Below are 22,031 nucleotides of genomic sequence, written 5' to 3'. Positions count from 1 at the left end.
TGTCGTCTTCAGCGATGAGAGTCGCTTCTGCCTTGGTGCCAATGATGGTCGTATGCGTGTTTGGCGCCGTGCAGGTGAGTGCCACAATCAGGACTGCATACGACCGAGGCACACAGGGCCAACACCCGGCATCATGGTGTGGGGAGCGATCTCCTACACTGGCCGTACACCACTGGTGATCGTCGAGGGGACACTGAATAGTGCAGGGTACATCCAAACCGTCATCGAACCCATCGTTCTACCATTCCTAGACCGGCAAGGGAACTTGCTGTTCCAACAGGACAATGCACGTCCGCATGTATCCCGTGCCACCCAACGTGCTCTAGAAGGTGTAAGTCAACTACCCTGGCCAGCAAGATCTCCGGATCTGTCCCCTATTGAGCATGTTTGGGACTGGATGAAGCGTCGTCTCACGCGGTCTGCACGTCCAGCAGGAACGCTGGTCCATCTGAGGCGCCAGGTGGAAATGGCATGGCAAGCCGTTCCACAGGACTACATCCAGCATCTCTACGATCGTCTCCATGGGAGAATAGCAGCCTGCATTGCTGCGAAAGGTGGATATACACTGTACTAGTGCCGACATTGTGCATGCTCTGTTGCCTGTGTCTATGTGCCTGTGGTTCTGTCAGTGTGATCATGTGATGTATCTGACCCCAGGAATGTGTCAATAAAGTTTCCCCTTCCTGGGACAATGAATTCACGGTGTTCTTATTTCAATTTCCAGGAGTGTATATACAGGGTTATTACAAATGATTGAAGCGATTTCACAGCTCTATAATAACTTTATTATTTGAGATATTTTCACAATGCATTGCACACACATACAAAAACTCAAAAAGTTTTTTTAGGCATTCACAAATGGTGATATGTGCCTCTTTAGTGATTCGGCAGACATCAAGCCGATAATCAAGTTCCTCCCACACTCGACGCAGCATGTCCCCATCAATGAGTTCGAAAGCATCGTAGATGCGAGCTCTCATTTCTGGCACGTTTCTTGGTAGAGGAAGTTTAAACACTGAATCTTTCACATAACCCCACAGAAAGAAATCGCATGGGGTTAAGTCGGGAGAGCGTGGAGGCCATGACATGAATTGCTGATCATGATCTCCACCACGACCGGTCCATCGGTTTTCCAATCTCCTGTTTAAGAAATGCCGAACATCATGATGGAAGTGCAGTGGAGCACCATCCTGTTGAAAGATGAAGTCGGCGCTGTCGGTCTCCAGTTGTGGCATGAGCCAATTTTCCAGCATGTCCAGATACACGTGTCCTGTAACGTTTTTTTCACAGAAGAAAAAGGGGCCGTAAACTTTAAACCGTGAGATTGCACAAAACACGTTAACTTTTAGTGAATTGCGAATTTGCTGCACAAATGCGTGAGGATTCTCTACCGCCCAGATTCGCACATTGTGTCTGTTCACTTCACCATTAAGAAAAAATGTTGCTTCGCCACTGAAAACAAGTTTCGCACTGAACGCATCCTCTTCCATGAGCTGTTGCAACCGCGCCGAAAATTCAAAGCGTTTGACTTTGTCATCGGGTGTCAGGGCTTGTAGCAATCATAAACGTCGAGGCTTCTGCTTTAGCCTTTTCCGTAAGATTTTCCAAACCGTCGGCTGTGGTACGTTTAGCTCCCTGCTTGCTTTATTCGTCGACTTCCGCCGTCTACGCGTGAAACTTGCCCGCACGCGTTCAACCATTTCTTCACTCACTGCAGGCCGACCCGTTGATTTCCCCTTACAGAGGCATCCAGAAGCTTTAAACTGCGCGTACCATCGCCGAATGGAGTTAGCAGTTGGTGGATCTTTGTTGAACTTCGTCATGAAGTGTCGTTGCACTGTTATGACTGACTGATGCGAGTGCATTTCAAGCACGACATACGCTTTCTCGGCTCCTGTCGCCATTTTGTCTCACTGCGCTCTCGAGCGCTCTGGCGGCAGAAACCTGAAGTGCGGCTTCAGCCGAACAAAACTTGATGAGTTTTTCTACGTATCTGTAGAGTGTCGTGACCATATGTCAATGAATGGAGCTACAGTGAATTTATGAAATCGCTTCAATCATTTGTAATAGCTCTGTATATCAGTTCATGACATCCAGTCTTACAAATTTACTCTTTCTGATAGACACACGTCCAGATCATCCGCTCTCAAAACTCGGCCATCTTTCTCCCCACATCCATCACTGCTGGCGGCTCACCTCCAACTGCGCAACGCTATGCGCTGTTCACATCCAACTGCCCAACACTACAATAGCGAATATTCCAAAAATGCTAGCCAGCCACAGACTGCACACAGCACAGTCAGTGATTTTCATACAGAGCGGTATGTGGCGTTACCAACATAAAAACCTAAACAGCCTACTTACAATACGAACCTGATGGTCGCCCGACAACCAGGAGTGATGGTTTGGGGTGCCATTTCTGTTCTTAGCACAAGTCCTATGGTTTTCATCCGCGGCACACTTACAGCACACACGATATTCTACGCCCCGTTTTGTTGTCATCGAGACAAAGTTCGCCTGCAGAGGGTGAAATTGTCTAATACTTGTCTTCGTGCTTGTCAAACCCTACCTTGACCAGTAAGGTCGCCGAATCTCTCCCCGAATGAGAATGTTCGGAACACTATGGGCAGGGTGCTCCAACCATCTCGGGATTTTGATGATTCAAGGAGCCAATTGCATGGAATTGGACACTATATCTCTCTGGAGGACATCCAACACCTCTGTTAAATAGTGCCAAGTTGAAGATCGGCTTGCATAAGGACCAGACGTGGATCGATGCTCAATTTGTGAAGCTCTTTCTCTTGAATAAATCATTGTATTTTTGAAATTATAATCATTTGCCTATCGATTTCGTGATGGGTCTCTCTCTCTCTGTCTCTCTCTTTTGTCTTGCATTGTATGTTCAAATGCTAATGCCAAAGAACCGTTTATATGGGCAGTGCATATTGCATATTACTGAAAACAAATCCTATCGATACTGAATGTCAACATATGTTGGAACCAGTTGTTGCACAACAAAGTTGGGATATAATTTGCAGCGGTACATTTCAGAGACAGAAATGGTACGCAGGTCGCAGTGGTGTCACAGAAATTGACAGAAGCTATGAAGTAAAAATAAGTTCAGTCTCCCACAATTTTCAAACCACGATAACAAAATCAAGCGTATTAAAAGCGTCTTCATTTGTTTACCGTGAGCTCCAGCAAGTGGTGCCACAGTGGTAAGTTGACAGAAGCTATGAATTAAAAATAAGTATAGTCTCCGACAATTTACAAACCACAATAAGAAAAACAAACGTATTACATGCGTATTCATTTGTTAACTGTGAGCTCCAGCAAGTGGTGCCGCAGTGGTAACACCGGTTTCCGTCAGATCACCGAAGTTAAACGCTGTCGAACTGGGCTAGCACTTGGATGTGTGATCCGGTCTGCTGGTTGCACTCAATCCTTGTGAGGGATACTGAGGAGCTACTTGATTGAAAAGTAGAGGCTCTGGTCTCGGAAACTGACATACGGCTGGGAGAGCAGTGTGCTTACCACAAGCCCCTCCATATCCGCATCCAGTGACGCCTGTGGCCTGAGGATGATACGGCGGCCGGTCGGTACTATTGGGCCTTCATGGCCTGTTCGGCAGGAGTTAAGCTTAGTCCAGGGATTTGTTAAGCTACTCCGAGTACTTTGAAAAAAAAATCTGTCAGTTAAGATTATGTCAGTTGACTGACCGACTGGTTTTATATTATGCTTCTTGCGCTGCTTCTAGTAGGAAAGTGTGAGAATAGTCATCAAAAATGACACGAACAATAACATGAGATGAATAACCCCTTACAAGATCCCATTTTTCGTGTAGTTTAGATACATCTACCTGAAACGATGGTTGAGGATTGTAATCGTTCATAAAGTAAGTTGTTGCTCACAGCCTTGCTATATTTTCGCATAGACTCGTCCCGACTATGTGGAGGTGCTTTCCTTCTTTTTATCCCCACCGAAAACAACAGGTGTCCCCCTTTAGTCGCCTGTTCACGAAAGGTTGATTTTGCCTGAAAGGCTGGAGGGTTTGACTCTAGAAATACAGCGACTTTCACGACGTGTGTGGCGAATCGGCGCCACAGCAGCGCAAAATGCTGTGGCGGTTCGCGCCGTCCCGTTTTGTCTGCCCGGGAACAAGCCAGCTACAAATATAAGTGCCGTTTGCGTAACAAAGGCGGTGCGACGTGCTTGCTTAGTCACGCACTAATCGCAAGAGTAAGAAAAGAGGCTCTTGTTTCCAGAATGTCACGCTGGCGCCGACCCGATTCCAGCCACGACTCCACACGCAATGGCTGTGCATTGAGACGTCGCTGGTGGTCACAGGTCACAATCATGTGCTCACAAAATAGTTTTTGTCGCTATTGACTGGCACGACACAGTTTGGTAAACAATAAACTTTTCCAATCATGTAGATGTAATCTGACTGGCCATTCACCAAATTCATGTGGAAGGGGACGGCAACTTCTCACTTCTTTGATCTCACTGGCGAACTGGTGGTTGCAAGATTTCGATCGGATGAATCAGGCTACGCGGTTTTCTTAGCATAGTATAGGTGAAACTTAGATGGAAAGTAGGAAGGAGTCTCGGGGATGAGAGGCCCTAGGCCGCTGAAGCTGCCTCCACTGTGCTATGTTGAGAGAGCAGCATCACTGGATAGGACACCAGGCCCGTGCCGAGTTTTTCAAGCATAATGGTACTCATGGAAACGCCACAGGTGCCGGCACAATAGCTCAGCGTTGTCGGTCAAGGAACTTGCCATTCTCTTTATGGAAAGAAAAGAGTTCTCATCGATTAAATTGGAAAAATATCATGTGACATCTCACTGACGAAAAAACCCAGAAGTGACAGATCCAAAGAAAGAAGAAAAATAAAAAATGGTTAGCGTCACTGAAAAAGGAATATGTTTGTTCTGAGTCTTGAGCGTCCCAATGTCACTGGCAAATATTTGAAACGATTTTTATTTTCGTGTTGGCTCCAGCGTCTTCTAAAATTTCTGTAGTTCTGACAATGCAAGTAACTGTCAACTTGCTTTCTGATTACCATACCTGTTAGGCAAATTCTCAACTAGCAGAGGTTCCGTGCATTTCTGTATTACGCGCTTACGCATGCGTTTTTGCGGTGAAAAACTTTCGAACCTGTTACAGGCTGAACGTACAAATGCCGGCTCTACAGCACATCATCGTGCTAAATAAGAGACTGTGGCATTATTTCGTTGCGAAGAGGTAGAATAGTCGACTATTCCTGCAAAAGTCAGTTTTATGTAAGTCTGCGACTTTTCGGGGTCGACTCATTAAAGTAGTGTACGATTTGCAGGGGGGGGATTTCCACCCCCACCCCCCCCCCCCTCTGCATCAGACCATCCCTCCTCTGGGGTTTTAGTTTATGCATCCCAACCCGGGATGTTTATTTCTCACGTACTGGAGTAAAACTATACATATAATTTAAATTTGTGGAGCCGAACACTGAAAGTTTACTATTAATACTATTAATATGTTTGCTTATTAATTTTGAAAAAGTGTTATGTAGCAGTTAAGCATTTCAAAACATTTAGAACTAAATGAAAAGACGACGCACGCCACATTTCCGTAGCCTGCCATGATGTTGCAAGACGTCGCCCCAGCATAAACGAGGCTTCAGAGCCAGGTTTGTATTGTATGGTGGATGTGATGTGTTGCGTACGAAACAAAAACCTGCAATGAGATCCAAACGTCGTGGAAAACTGTGAAGAGGTATCATCCTGCAGCAAGATAACGCTCGCCCACATTCTGCCAATGGACAGCCGACGGAATAAAAGACTTGAGATTCGAGGTGCTGGAACATCCAGTATACAGTCCAGACCTGGCTCCAAGCGATTTTCACATGTTTGGACCCTTAACGGAAGCACTATAGGGAAGAAGATTTGAAAGTGATGAAGACATCATAGCTGCGGTACAAAATTGGTTACAGATGCAACCGATAAACGTATTTTATGATGAAATTAAAAAAAAAACCGTAAAACGTCGGGATAACTGCATTGAAGTCCAAGGAGGTTACGTAGAAAAATAACGCATGTTTCAGTTTCCTATCATCAGAATAAGTACAGCTTTTCACAAATGTGCCTTTACTTTTTGAATTCCCCTCGTATACCTGTATGTAGATGTTTTTGTAAATAAGCTTTACCTATAATGTACTTTTAAAGATATAATAAGGAATTGCTTTTCTGATAGTGCATACGCGTGAATAGTGAGTTTCGGCATTAACAGCTATTTATAAATAACTGTTTAACGATGGGTAGCACCACGGTCCAAGCTAGTAACGTATATAATTACACTAACCCCCTAAGACATCCCCCCTACTGGTAAAAGCACAAATCGCACACTGCATTAAAGGTTGTTAGGCCGCTTCATTGAAGACGAACATGACGCGGCCTAACAGCCTAGAAGATTCTACTTTCAGTAGTCTGTTTACTCAGTATGTGTGCCCTGTCTCTGCTCACCTCATCTATATACGGTGAGAGGTTCTGTCAGTCACAGAGGTGTTTGTCCAGGTAACGTGAATAGAAATCCTGTAACTTCCCTAAGCCACTTCTGACGAATGTAGCGACTGTTTCTTTGAGCAGGCCACAGCCGATACTGATCCTAATCGACTTTCGTCGAAGCTAATGTTTCATCTGATGATATCGCTGTCGGGACGTTAAATCCTGACATTTATTCTGTCTTCCAGTTCATGTTGTAAGATAGACGACCATCAACTTGTTGTAGCAAGTAGACAGTGGTAACGCAAAAGAAACAAGTATAGAATCTTACAGTAAATAACGAACATCATCATTCCGGGGCCAACGGCGCCAGACACTCCCTGTGATGCCCAAGCCAGGGCTTACGTGGACGGAAATGCGCTTGTCGGCTGCGTGAGGGGGCTTCTCGGAAACCACAAAGCACGTTGGCGCCATCTTAAAGAGGCACTGCACTAATGCTTCCCACTGGCTTATGGCCAGCTTACTGTCCACGTCACACACGAAAATGGCAGCGCTTTTTGCATTGGCGCGTTTCAGTTGGATCGCTTAAGCAACAGCAGGGCTCTGTCGTGATCTTATGTAGAGCGGAAGTTGAGTTCGGACAGAAGATTCTCCCAGTTCCCGAGTGGTGAAAAGCTGTACAAGCAATGACCAACAGTGGTTTCCATCACGCAGAACCAGTCAGAGGAAGCTCTTCCGGCATATCCGAAGAGCAAAGGCTGCAAAGCTAAATGAATACAGCGAGGCAGCTCTCCTATCAAGTCAAATGAAAACAAATCACACTTTTGTGAACGGGAGTTGTCAAGTGAATTTAAAAATATTCTCGTCACGAGGGACTGGCATTAACAGATTATATATTAACAGACAATATAGGATGCCATATCTTTTTCTGTCTCTCTTTGTCCATTTATCATCTCTGAAGACAATTGTGATAAGTTCTATTTACAATATGTAGCCTCTTATACAAGTCCGAAGATTTTTGTAGCCATGATGTAGACCTCCTGGTGAATTAGACCACGTCATGTTCCTCTCTAAACTGTTTTATGGGAGCCTGTAAATGTGTCATCAATGATTTACGTAAGAAAGCACTTCAAAGCTATTTTCATACTCGACGCATTTCAGGGTTTTATGCCCCTTTTTAATAGCTAAGGGTGTATAGTATTGGATATGATGTCAGCACGTTTGTTATTCGGTGGTCTTTCCGTGCCGTTTCTTTTTATGATCTTCGGGTATTGATGACAAATTTCGTAACAGTCAACAAACTAAGGCAGTGGACGAAGAGATTATCACAGACGCTTTCTTGTGTTCCAGTGGAAAAGTCGTGGTCGCCTTCACAGTAGATTCAGATTTGAGTCCACGCTCATATAGATCCGTTTTTTTCGCAGCAAGAGCTGCACCGTTTTTTTGTTCGTCCACTGCTACTGGGGTGGGGAGTAGTTCTTGTAACCTAAAGAAACAATACAAATTCGAAAAACAGTCGCGCATTAATACGGTATTATAAATAGTTCTTTCGTAACGTGAGGAGAATTTGTTTCAGTCTCACGGGAGCTTGTAACAGAAACGACGAAAAATCACAAGTGTTAAACTTTCGAAGAGAAGGAACCAACAATTAGTCACAATACATACGACATACTCACCAGCTGCATAGAAAACTAGTTACCAGTGTGACATCCACTAATATTCCTCCTCATCGGCCTTCATATTCCTCTGACAGTGATAATGAAACGTAAAATTATACTAGCAAGAGCTCACACGAAGGCATATCAGCTTCCTTTCTTTGCTCCACTCGCGAACGAAACACGAGTAGAAAGGAATACTGTGCCGTGTTACGTACCTGCTCACATTTGCGAGTCAGACATATTCTGTGGCGGCATGACACCTGTAGCGGCGTTGGATGTGTCTAAACTGCCTTTTCTCAACACAGCCAACGGCGGATTGTTTGAGAAATGTGACGATATTCCTGACGCAAACGATAAGATGTTCAAGTAGGGCGCAAGGAAAGACCTTCTAGATTTCGTTACCTTTAGATTTAAGGTCACCAGTTTATAGAGACGCAGTATGCGTACTTCACAATGCCGGCAGCTAGTACATAGTCAAGCTACATAGGTAAGGACCCCTTGGGGCAGTCCTGAGCAAGAGTTTATGGTTAACCGAACGCCCTACTAAGCATCCGCCGGCAATCAAATATCCATCTTAAATTGGTTGTAAGAGTGGAGAAATCTCCAGACGAAGATTTTACCCACAAATGTTGGAGATTTTTTGCAAGATTTCCTTACTGAAATCTACCCAAATCTTGCCAATAACTATAAAATCAGACTGAGCCGCTTAGCTTAATGCGAAGTGCCTACTGTTGGATTGAATATTGCACTCACACGGTTATGCACGATAACAGCTACAATTGGATGAGAAAAAACTCTATCATTACGACAACCAACAAGAGTATTATCGGCATCGGCCATGTTTTCCGGTCAGATCGGAGAAATTTTTCCCTAATGCTAAACAGAATGCCTTTGCCTGCTTGCCTTTGCAGGTATCTGACGTTTTTCTCGTCACATTCAAGAACACTGACGTATAAGAAAATATGAGCTTTTCCTCATTATAAAACTCGAGTATCCTATCTGATCTAAGAGCCTGATATCGACCTTTGGTGCAGGATTATCCATTTTTGATTCTGGAGACACGTTAGGAACTGGAAACAACGATGAATAATTGGTATTCAAGGAACCCTTTACAATTAGAAAGAAAACAGACTAAAACACAGAATGTTATAACAGTAGGTACACAAAGACAAAGTATTGTTTGGTGTAGCTATGGAATTTTGTTTTCAGTTACAACGAGAAAAATTATACGTTTATCACTTCGCATATAATTTCATTAAGTTCGCAGTTTAATAACAACTATTTGCCCAATAACTTTCACCTACCACAAATTTGAATAAATTATTTACATCATTAACATAAATACTATATGTTCAGTTTCTTGTAATAAACATGAAATTCTTAATTTGGGGAAAAACACATATTCTGCGACAACTGACACAATTACCCTGCTTAATTGTCTTATTTACGTCTAACAGAAGTTCAAACAATACTAGAGCATAGTACAAAGCAAATTTTCTTCAAGAATAAGTTAAAATCATTATGTCTTACCTAAAAAAAATTACCTGTATTCTTGGGGATACAGATCTACCCTGATATTGTCTCCTTGTTTTTCTTGTTCACTTATTTAATTTTCTAAATTAGTGCTTTGCTTAAAGTAATAATTTGAAGGCTGTTTTGGTAGTACTTATTGTTGATAAAGTTTTGTATCAACATTTGTGTAATGTTGTAATTCACTGTATTTCAGTTAGTTAATGAGACAGGCAGGTGCCCAGATCTGAAATGAAAACTCTCGCCGGACTAACAGTTGTTGGTGATCGGGAGTGTGTTTTTAGGTAGTTTTCCACTTTCGTTTAGGCAAATTCTCTGTTGGTCCTCTCATAAAATGTAACGTACAAAAAGTTAAAATACGGTAACACACAGAATAAAATTTACACGATTCTCAGACAAATGGCACGTACTAGTCCTTCTTGTAGGTTAATGGACGACAACGGCGATGCCATCCGACCATACTGTTGAAATGAAAGGAAATAAAATGTAAAAAGGGACTCACCATGAAAACAGCGGAACCCGTACGAGCGGATAAACGTTAGGAAGGAAAGGTTGTGTATATGGTATGAAACGTCCCCTTATAAAATTTATAAATGACTGTGCTTAAACTGACACACAATATTTTTAGCGCAACGCAAACTGACTTTCAATAACCCTACGAAAGAATGGCCCTGAGCAACAATAACCTATACCTTTTATAAATCACTTACCTCACAAAACTCTTCGTTACTCAAACTACTGCAATACTGCGAGCGCCAATGCTGCCAGCTAAATAAAAGATTCTAACTACTGAAGGCACTAACTACTGATAGGCATAGTCAGCAAATGAAAGATTTTGATAAAGAACAAACAATGTATTTACCTTAATAATGTTCAAAAGTCATCATATATATGTATCAGTTCATGATATCCAATAATACAAACTTACTCTTTCTAATGGACACACGTCCAGATCATCCGCTCTCAAAACTCCGCCATCTGTCTCCCCACATCCATCACTGCTGGCGGCTCACCTCCAACTACGCAACGCTAAGCGCTGTTAACAGCCAACTGCCCAACACGACAATAGCAAATTCCCACAATGCAAATCAGCCACAGACTGCACACAGCACAGTCAGTGATTTTAATATAGAGCGCTACATGACGTTACCAACATAAAAACGTAAACAGCCTACTTAAAGCTATTAAGGAAAATAGTGGGCACTTTATTTACTGCGTATGCCCTGGTATACGCAGCCGATGGTGACCTCCTGGAGCACACAGAGTGATGTGACGCAGTGATACGATTCTAATCTGGTATTCGGGAGAATGTCGGCTAAAATCCCCGTCCGCCCATTTGCATTTAGGTTTTGCGTAATTTCCGTAAATCACTTAAGACAAATGCCACACTGGTTTCTTTTAAAAGGATGCGAGCGATACCAGTTCCTTTACCTAGCATGTACCCCTACCCCAACGACCTCGTTGCCCGATCCTCCATACTTCCCCTTGGCGCCTCGGATATGGATCGTCTGGCGGACAGTACTCCAACAAACTTTAAGTGGGCACCCGGCGTCTTAAGTAGGGCGGTGCTCGCTCCTTAATGACTCGCCCGCTAGACAAGAGATGCCGTCCCAGTTTCCGCCACACTCACACACGACTCCTCCTCTCGCAAGTTGCGCAGTAATTCCCGATGTAAATCATGCCTGTCGGCGACATTGTCGCGGTTTTACGTCGCTTTTATGAAGGTCCCCGCATCTATTTGCAACTGGGCGCGCGCCCACACGCCCGCCTCGCGGAAGCCGACGTCGGCCCTCGACGCTCATGAATACGTGCACCCGCGCCGCGACGAATCTATTATTCCCCGCGAGCGCAATAAACCGTGCCGTCGCCATGCATTCGCAATGAGCACGAATTGGTTCGTAAAACCGGCCAATTCTGCCATCAAAAATTATTACGGACCGCATTTCGATCAATTTTAAAGCAGTTAGGCAGCGGGCGAGGCGGCGCGGCCGCAGCTGCTGCTGTTGCCGCTTCCTAATGATTTATGCCGGAGGCGCAGCGGTTAGCGGCGTGGCGGGGCAGAGGGGCAGAGGGAGTAATACCAGCTACGACCGCGGACGCGGCTGTTTTGCGCCGGATTCCATTTTTTCCCCCCAGCGTTAATAACGGAACAATACACTGTAAATCGGCCGCAGCTACAATCCAATCCTCATTGTGAGTTGCAATATGGGCTCGGGGCAATTTCAGCTGCCGTGTTTGTTTGATATAATGTCGCAGTTTGCTTAACCGGTAGGCGGGCGAACTTCATTTCAACGACAGGGCGAACGTTATGCTATCGTCCACAAATAGAATACAAAGAATTTTGATAAGTTTCGTATCTGATCAGTGTTACAGCGAGTTCATTAGAAACGGTGAATTTTGAGAACTTTTATGGGGGGGTTGTTCGGAAAGTGAAAAAAAAAAGTTCAAATGTGTGTGAAGTCTTATGGGACTTAACTGCTAAGGTCATCCAGTCCCTAAGCTTACACACTACTTAACCTAAATTATGCTACGGACAAACACACACACCCATGCCCGAGGGAGGACTCGAACCTCCGCCGGAACTAGCCGCACAGTCTATGACTGCAGCGCCTAGACAGCTTTTTTTTCATTCATTTTGTTCGTTATTGATCGTTGTGTTTGGTCGTTGCGGACGTCGCAAGACAACCTGTTCAAGTTCGGTGGTTGATCCTTCCACTCAGTTTTTTATTACAGAGGCCAACCGCCTCTCTGATCGAACACGCTGAGCTACCGTGCCGACTTACGCTATCGTCCACAAATAGAGTACAAAGAATTTAGGTAAGTTTCGTATCTGATTAGTGTTACAGCGAGTTCATTAGAAACGGTGAATTTTGAGAACTTTTGTGTGTGTGTGGGGAGGTGGGGAGGGGGGGGGGGGTTTGTTCGGAAAGTGAAAAAAAAAATGTTCAAATGTGTGTGAAATCTTATGGGACTTAACTGCTAAGGTCATCAGTCCCAAAGCTTTCACACTACTTAACCTAAATTATCCTAAGGACAAACGCACACACCCATGCCCGAGGGAGAACTCGAACCTCCGCCGGGACCAGCCGCACAACCCATGACTGCAGCGCCTGAGACCGCTCGGCTAATCCCGCGCGGCTCGGAAACTGAGGTCCGATCGTTAGCGAAATGGAAACCACAGTGAAAATCGAAGACGTTTCGTTTGCAATCATTTCCTGCTTCTTCCAGCTACTTCTTCACATAGCCATTGCACCGACTTAGACATCTGCCGTTGCATTGTACCAACTTTCCAATACCCTCGTCATAGAAGGCGGCCGCCTGTGCTTTCCGCCACTTCTCTACGCTGCTCTGCTGTTCGTTATCTGTGCTAAACTTTTATCTTCACAGCCAGCTGCTCATGTAAGAGAGATGAACATCTGAGGGAGCCAAATCCGGCCCGTGTGGTGAGTGAGCAAACACTTCCCATCAAATGGTTCAAACGGCTCTAATCACTATGGGACTTAACATCTCAGGTCATCAGTCCCCTAGACTTAGAATTACTTAAACCTAACTAACCTAAGGACGTCACGCACTTCCATGCCTAGGCAGCGTTCGAACCTGCGACCGTAGCAGCAGCGGTTTCCGGGCTGAAGCGCCTAGAACTTCCCATCGAAAACGCTGCAGGATCGTCCTTATTGCCCCTGCAGCGTGCAGCCGAGAATTGTCATGAAGAAGAAAATGTAGGACTGGTACGTTACGTGGGGTTGCACAAAATCAGGCGAAACATCGCAGCGCAAACGGTACACGGCGGGTGACACTGTTGTTCTATGCATCTTTACGTGCTCACTGTGTGCTCAGAACTGAAAAAAGCGAGGTGGTGCGATCGATAGACATACCAGGGACACTGCCCAGCACATCTGTGCAAAGCTTCATCGGATTTCCGCTATTGTCTCCATTTCGCGACGCATCGGACCTCACTTTCCGAACAGCTCTCGTATAATTTCAGGTTAAGGTACAGAATTACAAATTCAGTTTGTGTACAGCCACTACTATTATTTATTCGTTCAGAAACGTTGTTCGACGATTTTATTCTCTTGTCTTCAGGTGGACAGCCTTGTTTCATTGCAGAAATGATCGGTCATCTCATAACTGTCAAGCCTTACTCCTTTCCTAGTGATGCTTGCAGTTGAAAGGTTTGTAAGTATTTATCTGGTCAGGTAGGAAAGAAGATGTGCTTTATAAGAGGTGCTATAGAAGGATGCATAAAATTAAGTGGACTTACTAGTAAAAAATTGTGAATCGGCTAAGTAAGATATATGTGACACTGTCACGAAAAAGCTTTCAGCGATCCAGGAAAATATTTGCTGTATCACAAATCCAGTCGCGGATCACAATGTTTATTTGTAATCAGGTAATTAATTTCGGTTGGTAATGACCATCTTCAGTCCTGAGTAGAAAAGTGTTGCATTATACTTACCACGCCAATATATGTCATGGTGCACCATCGCATGTAATTACGTGAACTGAATATTAACCGAGAGAGCTATAAGCCTACTGGAAATCTCATCCTAACTGATATTATCACACGTATTGGCGTGATATGTAAAATGCACCACGTTTCCGCTCTGTCTGGAAATGGTCATTATCGACCGAAATTAATTACGTGATTACAAATAAACATTTTGATCCAAGACTGGAATTGTAATACACGTAGTAAAACAAAGGAATATGTGAATAACACCAACCAAAAGAAGGAAGAGGATGATGTAACATACGTTCTGTCATCAGGGAGAAACTCATTCCCACGAAATACATCGTGAATGCAGTTAGTAATAGTAATAGTGACCGTCAGATGAAGACGCTGCAGTGAACACTGGATACTTGCAACATCTAACTGTGCAGCATGGCGTCGCCTCCTTTATGAAGGCCGGTGACGATACAGTGCAACATCTATAGGAGAAGACAGAGCGAATGGAATATATTTTAAAAATATTTTTTCTTTTTTATTTTAGTTGCTGCCATTTACTTTTGATCTACCATCCAGTGACTAAGAAAGGTCACATTTTCACGATATTACATTCTATATCTACATTCATGCACATAAATTAAGGATAATGCTGGTACGTAGTGAAACAACGCTATGGTGGGCGGTTTGCAGGTTTAAATCACCTCGGGGTATGACCTGCGGTCGTCGCACGGTGGCCCTGGCAGCAATCCATATACGCAGAGGTGTGTTGGTGCATGTCAGAGTACGGTGCAGCGAGTAAGTGTGCAAACGTTTTCAGACGTGCTAATGGTGACTGTGCACTGAAATTGGCTCAAAGATCACATATTGATGACGTTATGAGGGGTAGAATACTAGGGCGACTGGAGGCTGGTCAAACGCAGCAGGCCATAGCATGGGTCCTATGTGTCCCACAAAGTGTGATCTCAAGATTATGGCAACGATACATCTACATCTACATTTATACTCCGCAAGCCACCCAACGGTGTATGGCAGACAGGAAACGTGTCTAGGCGGTACAGTACGGGACGTCCAGAGTGTACAACACCACAAGAAGTCCGATATCTCACCATCAGTGCCCGCAGACGATCACGGAGTACTACAGCTAGCCTTTCTCGGGACCTTACCGCAGTCACTGGAACAGTTGTCTCCAAACACGCAGTCTACAGACGACTGAACAGATATGGTTTATTCGGCCGGAGAACTGCAAGGTGCAATCCGCTGACTCCTGGTCACAGGAGAGCCCGCAAAGCCTGGTGTCAAGAACACAGTTCATGGTCATTGGAACTGTGGTCCCAGGTTATGTTCACGGACGAGTCCAGGTATAGTCTGAACAGTGATTCTCGCCGGGTTTTCATCTGGCGTTAACCAGGAACCAGATTCCAATCCCTTAACGTCCTTGAAAGGGACCTTTATGGAGGTCGTGGTTTGATGGTGTGGGGTGAGATTATGATTGGTGCACGTACACCTCCGCATGTCTTTGACAGAGGAACTGTCAGGTCAGGTGTATCGGGACGGTGTTTTGCACCAGTAATTCCGCCTTTTCAGGGGTGCAGTAGGTCCCACCTTCCTCCTGAGGGATGATAACGCACAGCCCCACCGAGCTGCCATCGTGGAGGAGTACCTTGAATCAGAAGATATCATGCGAATGGAGTGGCCTGCCTGTTTTCCAGATCTAAACCCCATCGAGCATGTCTGGGATGCTCTCGGTCGACTTATCGCTGCACGTCTTCAAACACCTAGGACACTTCAGGAGCTCCGACAGGCACTGGTCAAGAATGGGAGGCTATATCCCAGCAGCTGGTCGACCACCTGATCCAGAATATGCCAACCCGTTGTGTGGACTGTGTACGTGTGCATGGTGATCATATCCCATATTGATGTCAGGGTACATGCGCAGGAAACACTGGCGTTTTGTAGCATATGTGTCTCGGGACGGTTTTCTCAACTTGTCACCAATACCGTGGACTTACAGATCTGTGTCATGTATGTTCCCTATGTGCCTATGCTATAAGCGCCAGTTCTGTGTAGTGCCACGTTGTGTGGCACCACATTCTGCAATTATCCTTAATTTATCAGTATGAGTGTAGTTAAAATGAAACGTATTTGGTTTCTTACTGTTTTAACAAAGTTGCTGCTTTGTATACTTGTATACCTAAAACTAGTTAGCAAACGAGTGTGCAAAAATTAACAATTTATGTATTAAGAAAATAGGAAAACAAGAGAGAGTATAGATTTATTGACTGTCGCCACCGGTGCTCTCAAAGTGGGAGCGCCTCAGAAAATGTGGAGTCCCTTGTTCTATGGCATCCACCGTCCGACATACTATTATTCATCATCCGAGGGCGAGGTTCTCAGCAATGCTTTGAGCGTCCCGCCCTCAGATGGCGTGATGCTACATATACATCTACATCTATACTTCGCAAACCAACCTGAAGTGCGTGACAGGTATGAGGGTTCCATTCACATACGGAGCGCGGTTAGAATTACTGTTCGAATGCTTCTGTGCGTGCTCTAACTATTCTAAGCTCTTCCTCACGATATCTATGTGAGCGGTACGTATGGGGGAGTGGTATATCCCTAGAATCACCAGTTAAAGCCAGTTCTTGGAACTTTGTAAGTAGAATTTCTCGTGATAGTTTACCAGAGATCTTCAAGAGTCTGCCGGTTCAGTTTCTTCAGTATTTCTGTGACACTCTCCCTTGGGTCAAAAAGAACCTGTAACAATTCGTGCTGCCCTTCTCTGTATGCGTTCAATATCCCCTGTCAATCATATTTCATGTTGGTCCGACGCAACTGAGCAGTGTTCTAGAATGGGTCGCACAAGTGGTTTGTAAGCAATCTCCTTTGTAGACTGATTGCGCCTCCGCAGTATTCTACCAATGAACCGAAATCTACCAATTGCTTTGACCATGACTGAGCTTATGTGGTGATTCCATTCCACATGCTTACAAAATGTTGCACCCAGGTATTTGTATGAGCTGGCCGACTGCATCAGTGACTCGTTGATACTACAAAGGATACTACGTTTCTTCGTTTACTAAAGTGCACATTTTTACATTTCTGAACGTTTAAACCAAGTTGCCAAACTTTGCACCACTTTGAAAGCTTATCAAGATCTGACTGAATATTTATGCAGCTTCTTTGAGAAACTGCTTCATTATAGATAACTGCATTATCTACAAAAAGTCTGATGTTACTATCAGTATTGTCTGCAATGTCATTCAAATGGTTCAAATGGCTCTGAGCACTATGGGACTTAATATCTATGGTCATCAGTCCCCTAGAACTTAGAACTACTTAAACCTAACTAACCTAAGGACATCACACAACACCCAGCCATCACGAGGCAGAGAAAATCCCTGACCCCGCCGAGAATCGAACCCGGGAACCCGGGCGTGGGAAGCGAGAACGCTACCGCACGACCACGAGGTGCGGGCTGCAAAGTCATTAACACGCAACATCAACAACAAAGGTTCCAACACACTTCCAGTGGCACACCCGAGGTTACATCTACACCAGACAATGACTTTTCAGCCAAGATAACATTCTGCGTCCTCTGTAGCAAAAGTCCCCAACCCAAGCACGAACTTCACTCGCTACCACACATAATCCTGTTTTTGACAACAAGCGTACGTGTGGTACTGAATCAAATGCTTTTCGGAAACCAAGAAGTACTGCATCTGCGTGACTGCCTTGATCGAAAGCTTTCAGTATGTTATGTGAGAAAAGTATGAGCTGGATTTCACATAATCGATATTTTGGGAATCCATACCGGTTGGCATGGCGGAGGACTTTCTGTTCAAGATATCCCATTATGTTTGAGCTCAGAATGTGTTCTAAGATTCTACAACAAATTGGTGTCAATGATATTGAACGGTAGTTCCGTGTATCACTTCTACTACCCTTCTTGTAGACAGGTGTGGTCTGTGCTTTCTTCCAAGAACTGGACAATAGTAGTTATAAGATAGAATGACAAAGCGGCAAATTCGGCATAAAATCTGATGTGGATTCCATCGGGCCCTGGAGCTTCTTTCAGTTTCAACGACTTCTCAACACCACTGATACTATTACTTATTTCCCTCATTTTTTCAGAGGTACAGGGATTAAGTTGGGGCAGTTCTCCTAGGCTTTCCTTAGTCAAGGAACATCTGGAAACGCAGTTAAGCATTTCTGCTGTTGCTTTGATACTCTCAGTTTCGGTTCCTGTGTTATTTGCCAAGGACTGGACATCATCTAGGCTGCTGCTATTCACATTTGAACAGCCACATAGTGACTGAAACACGTCGTGTTTTCATATTATTATGTCATACTTGTGCTTAAAAGTGAGGCTTATTTGGTGTCTCTGCACTTTAACAAAGCTACAGCTTTATAACTCTAACAAATAATTGATGACGTTGGCTGTATGTGCTACTGTGAACTAAGAGGTGAAGATTTTGGCACAGAGAACGTAGCGAACAGCATCAATCAGAAGACAGAAAGGTCTCCCAACTTCACTACTCCCACCACCCGCCAAAAAGAATTTTACTAGTATGCTATTCATTGCAGTTGACAAATACACGACACTTTGCTGAATGAATCTAAAATTCAACATCGCTTCTGTAACGTAACATGACTCTCTACGTCTCTTTCTCGACAATTGTTATGAATAACAATAGTGGCTGTAGACACTGTATAGGTTAGCGTTTCTCAACCGCCGTGTCATGACACACTAGTGTAATGAGAATGCATATCAGACGTGTCGCGAAATTTTTTATGTGTTCTAATCTACCGACAAAATATCAAAAACTAAAAAAAAAAAATTATCTTCAAATCGATTCTTGAAGAAGCCCAGTTTCCAATAAATCGGCCATTATTATATGTGATTATAAGCATCATAACTAAAAAATGTATTGTATTAACTTGTGTTTCCTTTTTTCCGTCTAGGAAAAAAGTCACGTGCAGAGGTGTCGCCTATGTTTGAAACGTACTCAAGCAAAAAAGATTTAGAAACGCGGGTGTGGGTGATAAGGATTCATTCAAACGGAACATGCAGAAACGCTTGAGCAATATTGTAAGATGTAAGGCTGCAACAACTCAGAGTTATGGCGTCGCCTTCTTCGTGAAGACCCATGTTACTTCGATCAAGGAAAAAGAGTGAAGAAATAAGTGAAAGGCGTAGAAGGAACAAATGAGCACTCCATGAAACAATCCTTAGCATAAACTGGTTGATGTAAAAGTGTTCCAACGTTGTGGCTGGGTTTGTGATTCAGAATTAATCAGTATAGCCGACATAGTATACAAACTTAATGATCTCCTGAGGTGCCAGAAATAATCATCACGCTTGTTAGTGAATTCCTATGAGGACATGGATGCATGTCCAAAGGTACGTTCCATCGAACTATACAGACAGTGTGAAATACAGACACTGCCAACCTGTAACACATAAGAGTACTATCGTCTAACAATGCTCCGCTCTTGATACGCAATGGTCTTAGCGTCAGACGATATACGTAAATTGCGTTCTGAAGTCTCCTCGTACCAGCTATTGTATATGTACATAAGAGATTTCAGCTATATATACCAATACACACTCACCTTGGAAGAGTGGTTCTTGATTTATACTCAAGTTGGGTCATGTAAAAGCACAGCAGCTCCCATATTTTGCCGTCTTTCATTAGTGAATCCTTTTGTCTTAAGGCAAATCTTCAGAAGGCATTAGAAACAGTCAGTACGTCGCTGCACTGTTGCTACTGATGTATTTTCCGATTTCATCGAATTATTGATACAGCTTTTACTTACTGAACTCGATACCAAATAACGGTTCGGATACGGTATTGGTACGTCCCAGGTGCGGACAGAGTTTTTTTATCTTTAGCCACGTAATTCCTGCCCATATAAACAAATATCGTCCCTCAGGGAACATCATTCTACACATAATAAGCCAAAACACAATGGTCCGCGAAGCACACACCGAAGTTGATGATAATTTCTTTTTATTACACGGAAATCAGCATGAAGAATCTTTGGACCACTGAATGTAGAGTACGACAACATTTTTCGTAAAATGCAGCCGGAATCCTGATAAACGATGTGTGTGAACCTAAGCAGAGGTCAAAGAAAAATCCAGAACAGCTATAAAAGTGCAAGGAGTACATGTACCAATGATAATGTCAGCCTTGAACTTTTGCCCTTCTGTTTTCAGTACGAAAGGGTTAGAGCTCTTATATGTATTGGATAAACTGCTTATTACAAAATTTGAGGACAAACGAAACAAAGAAGCGTCACTAACTGTTATTAAACAGACGTGGTAAGCCTACCAAATCAGTGACTCATAGTCAAGAAATAATCTAAAGCAGACTCCATCGTGAATGAGTTACACTGTCTTAGGATTATTTCAATACACCGCAGTCTGAAATCTGCCTTCTCTGTAGCTACATTTGTATGGACATTAGACGTCAGATTATTTTGGACAGACGCTCTCGGAAGTGGATACTTGGTAGTTTTGACTAGCTGCCAGCCATGTAGTCAAACGCTATGGTATCTTTTCACTTATTAATGAATATCTATTCACTTTAGTGTCGCCCACTAGTATCTGCATAAGTCACTTATCATCTGAAAGTCTTTCTGTATTTCAGAGCAGTTTTCTGATGATATGTCCTCCATACCACAACTGTGTCGCCTTCTTATTACATCAGGAAGCTAAGAATGTTGTATGCAACATCGTTAACATAGAAACACATTAAACAGGTATTTGGGACGCTAGTTTCACAACTGTTAATGTTTAGCTATTAGGAACATAATGATCTGTGTATTCTAGGAATTCATCAGTCACATATTCTGATATGTTGAAGAACTGATAGGTATGTTATTAATTTCCCCGTGTTAGGAGACTGCTGATTCCCTAGCTGTATGTTCAATTAATGAAAAGCTGCTCCAGTTGCCAATAAGAACTTTGTTAAGTGAATGTACAGTTTCGGCCTTCACACCCAGACCCTTTACAAGTGGATCTGAAAACTGCCACTGCTAACACATAATGTGATAGATATATGATAGCAAATGTAAAACAAATGTTAGAGATGTGAAGTACAGGGTGGCTATAAAGTCCCGTTATCCCCTATAATAAACAACACAAACTCCCAAACTTATCCAAAAGATCGGTCCGCGCACCTTCATCCTCATCGTAAAGAATATTACGCTGCCAGGTAACGGGCTGAAAGCTTCTCTCACAGCATTTTTCATGTCGTCAGTGGTATCGTAACGGTTTTGTGAAACGATATCCTTTATGAACTCCATTGTCTTGCCACCACAAAGTCTTGACCTAATGAAATGTAATATTCGCTATGGCAGTTCATAAACGGTATCGTGCACAAAACTGTTACAATACCACTGACGCCCTGAAAAATGCTGTGAGACAAACTTTCATCCAAGTTACGCCAGCAGTGTTTCGAAAAATGTCGCACACTACCGGGCGGAGTTTTATCCTTTGTTTTAAGAAACAAGGTGCACGGAATGATGGTCCATGCGTCAAGAAAACACCTACAAGGAACGGTTGTTCATGTCATTTATTTAAGTTAATCGTCTTATGTTGTTTATTGTAGGGCATATCGGGACTATGTGGCCACCCTGCAAGCAACAATATACGAGATACATTGTGCTGCAAGAAATCAGTGTTAAATGCCAAAAAAGTAAAAGTCAGGTGTTCAAAGACACTGTGAAAAATGGGCATGTGTGGTTGTAAAAACTATACAGTTTCATAAATTACAGTATTAGTATGCTTCAACTTTAGGAAGAGTTGTATTCTGACATGCTCGAAGTTTTAGACTGCATGCTTTGCCAATGAAAGGCTCAACGTAATTTTTAGATTTAATAAAAGTGTAAAATGTTGCAGTGGACGGGGCGT

This window comes from Schistocerca piceifrons, chromosome 1, assembly GCF_021461385.2.
Source record: "Schistocerca piceifrons isolate TAMUIC-IGC-003096 chromosome 1, iqSchPice1.1, whole genome shotgun sequence".
NCBI lineage: Eukaryota > Metazoa > Arthropoda > Insecta > Orthoptera > Acrididae > Schistocerca > Schistocerca piceifrons.
The sequence above is the reverse complement of the archived record's forward strand: the minus strand, read 5'-3'. Positions refer to the sequence as shown.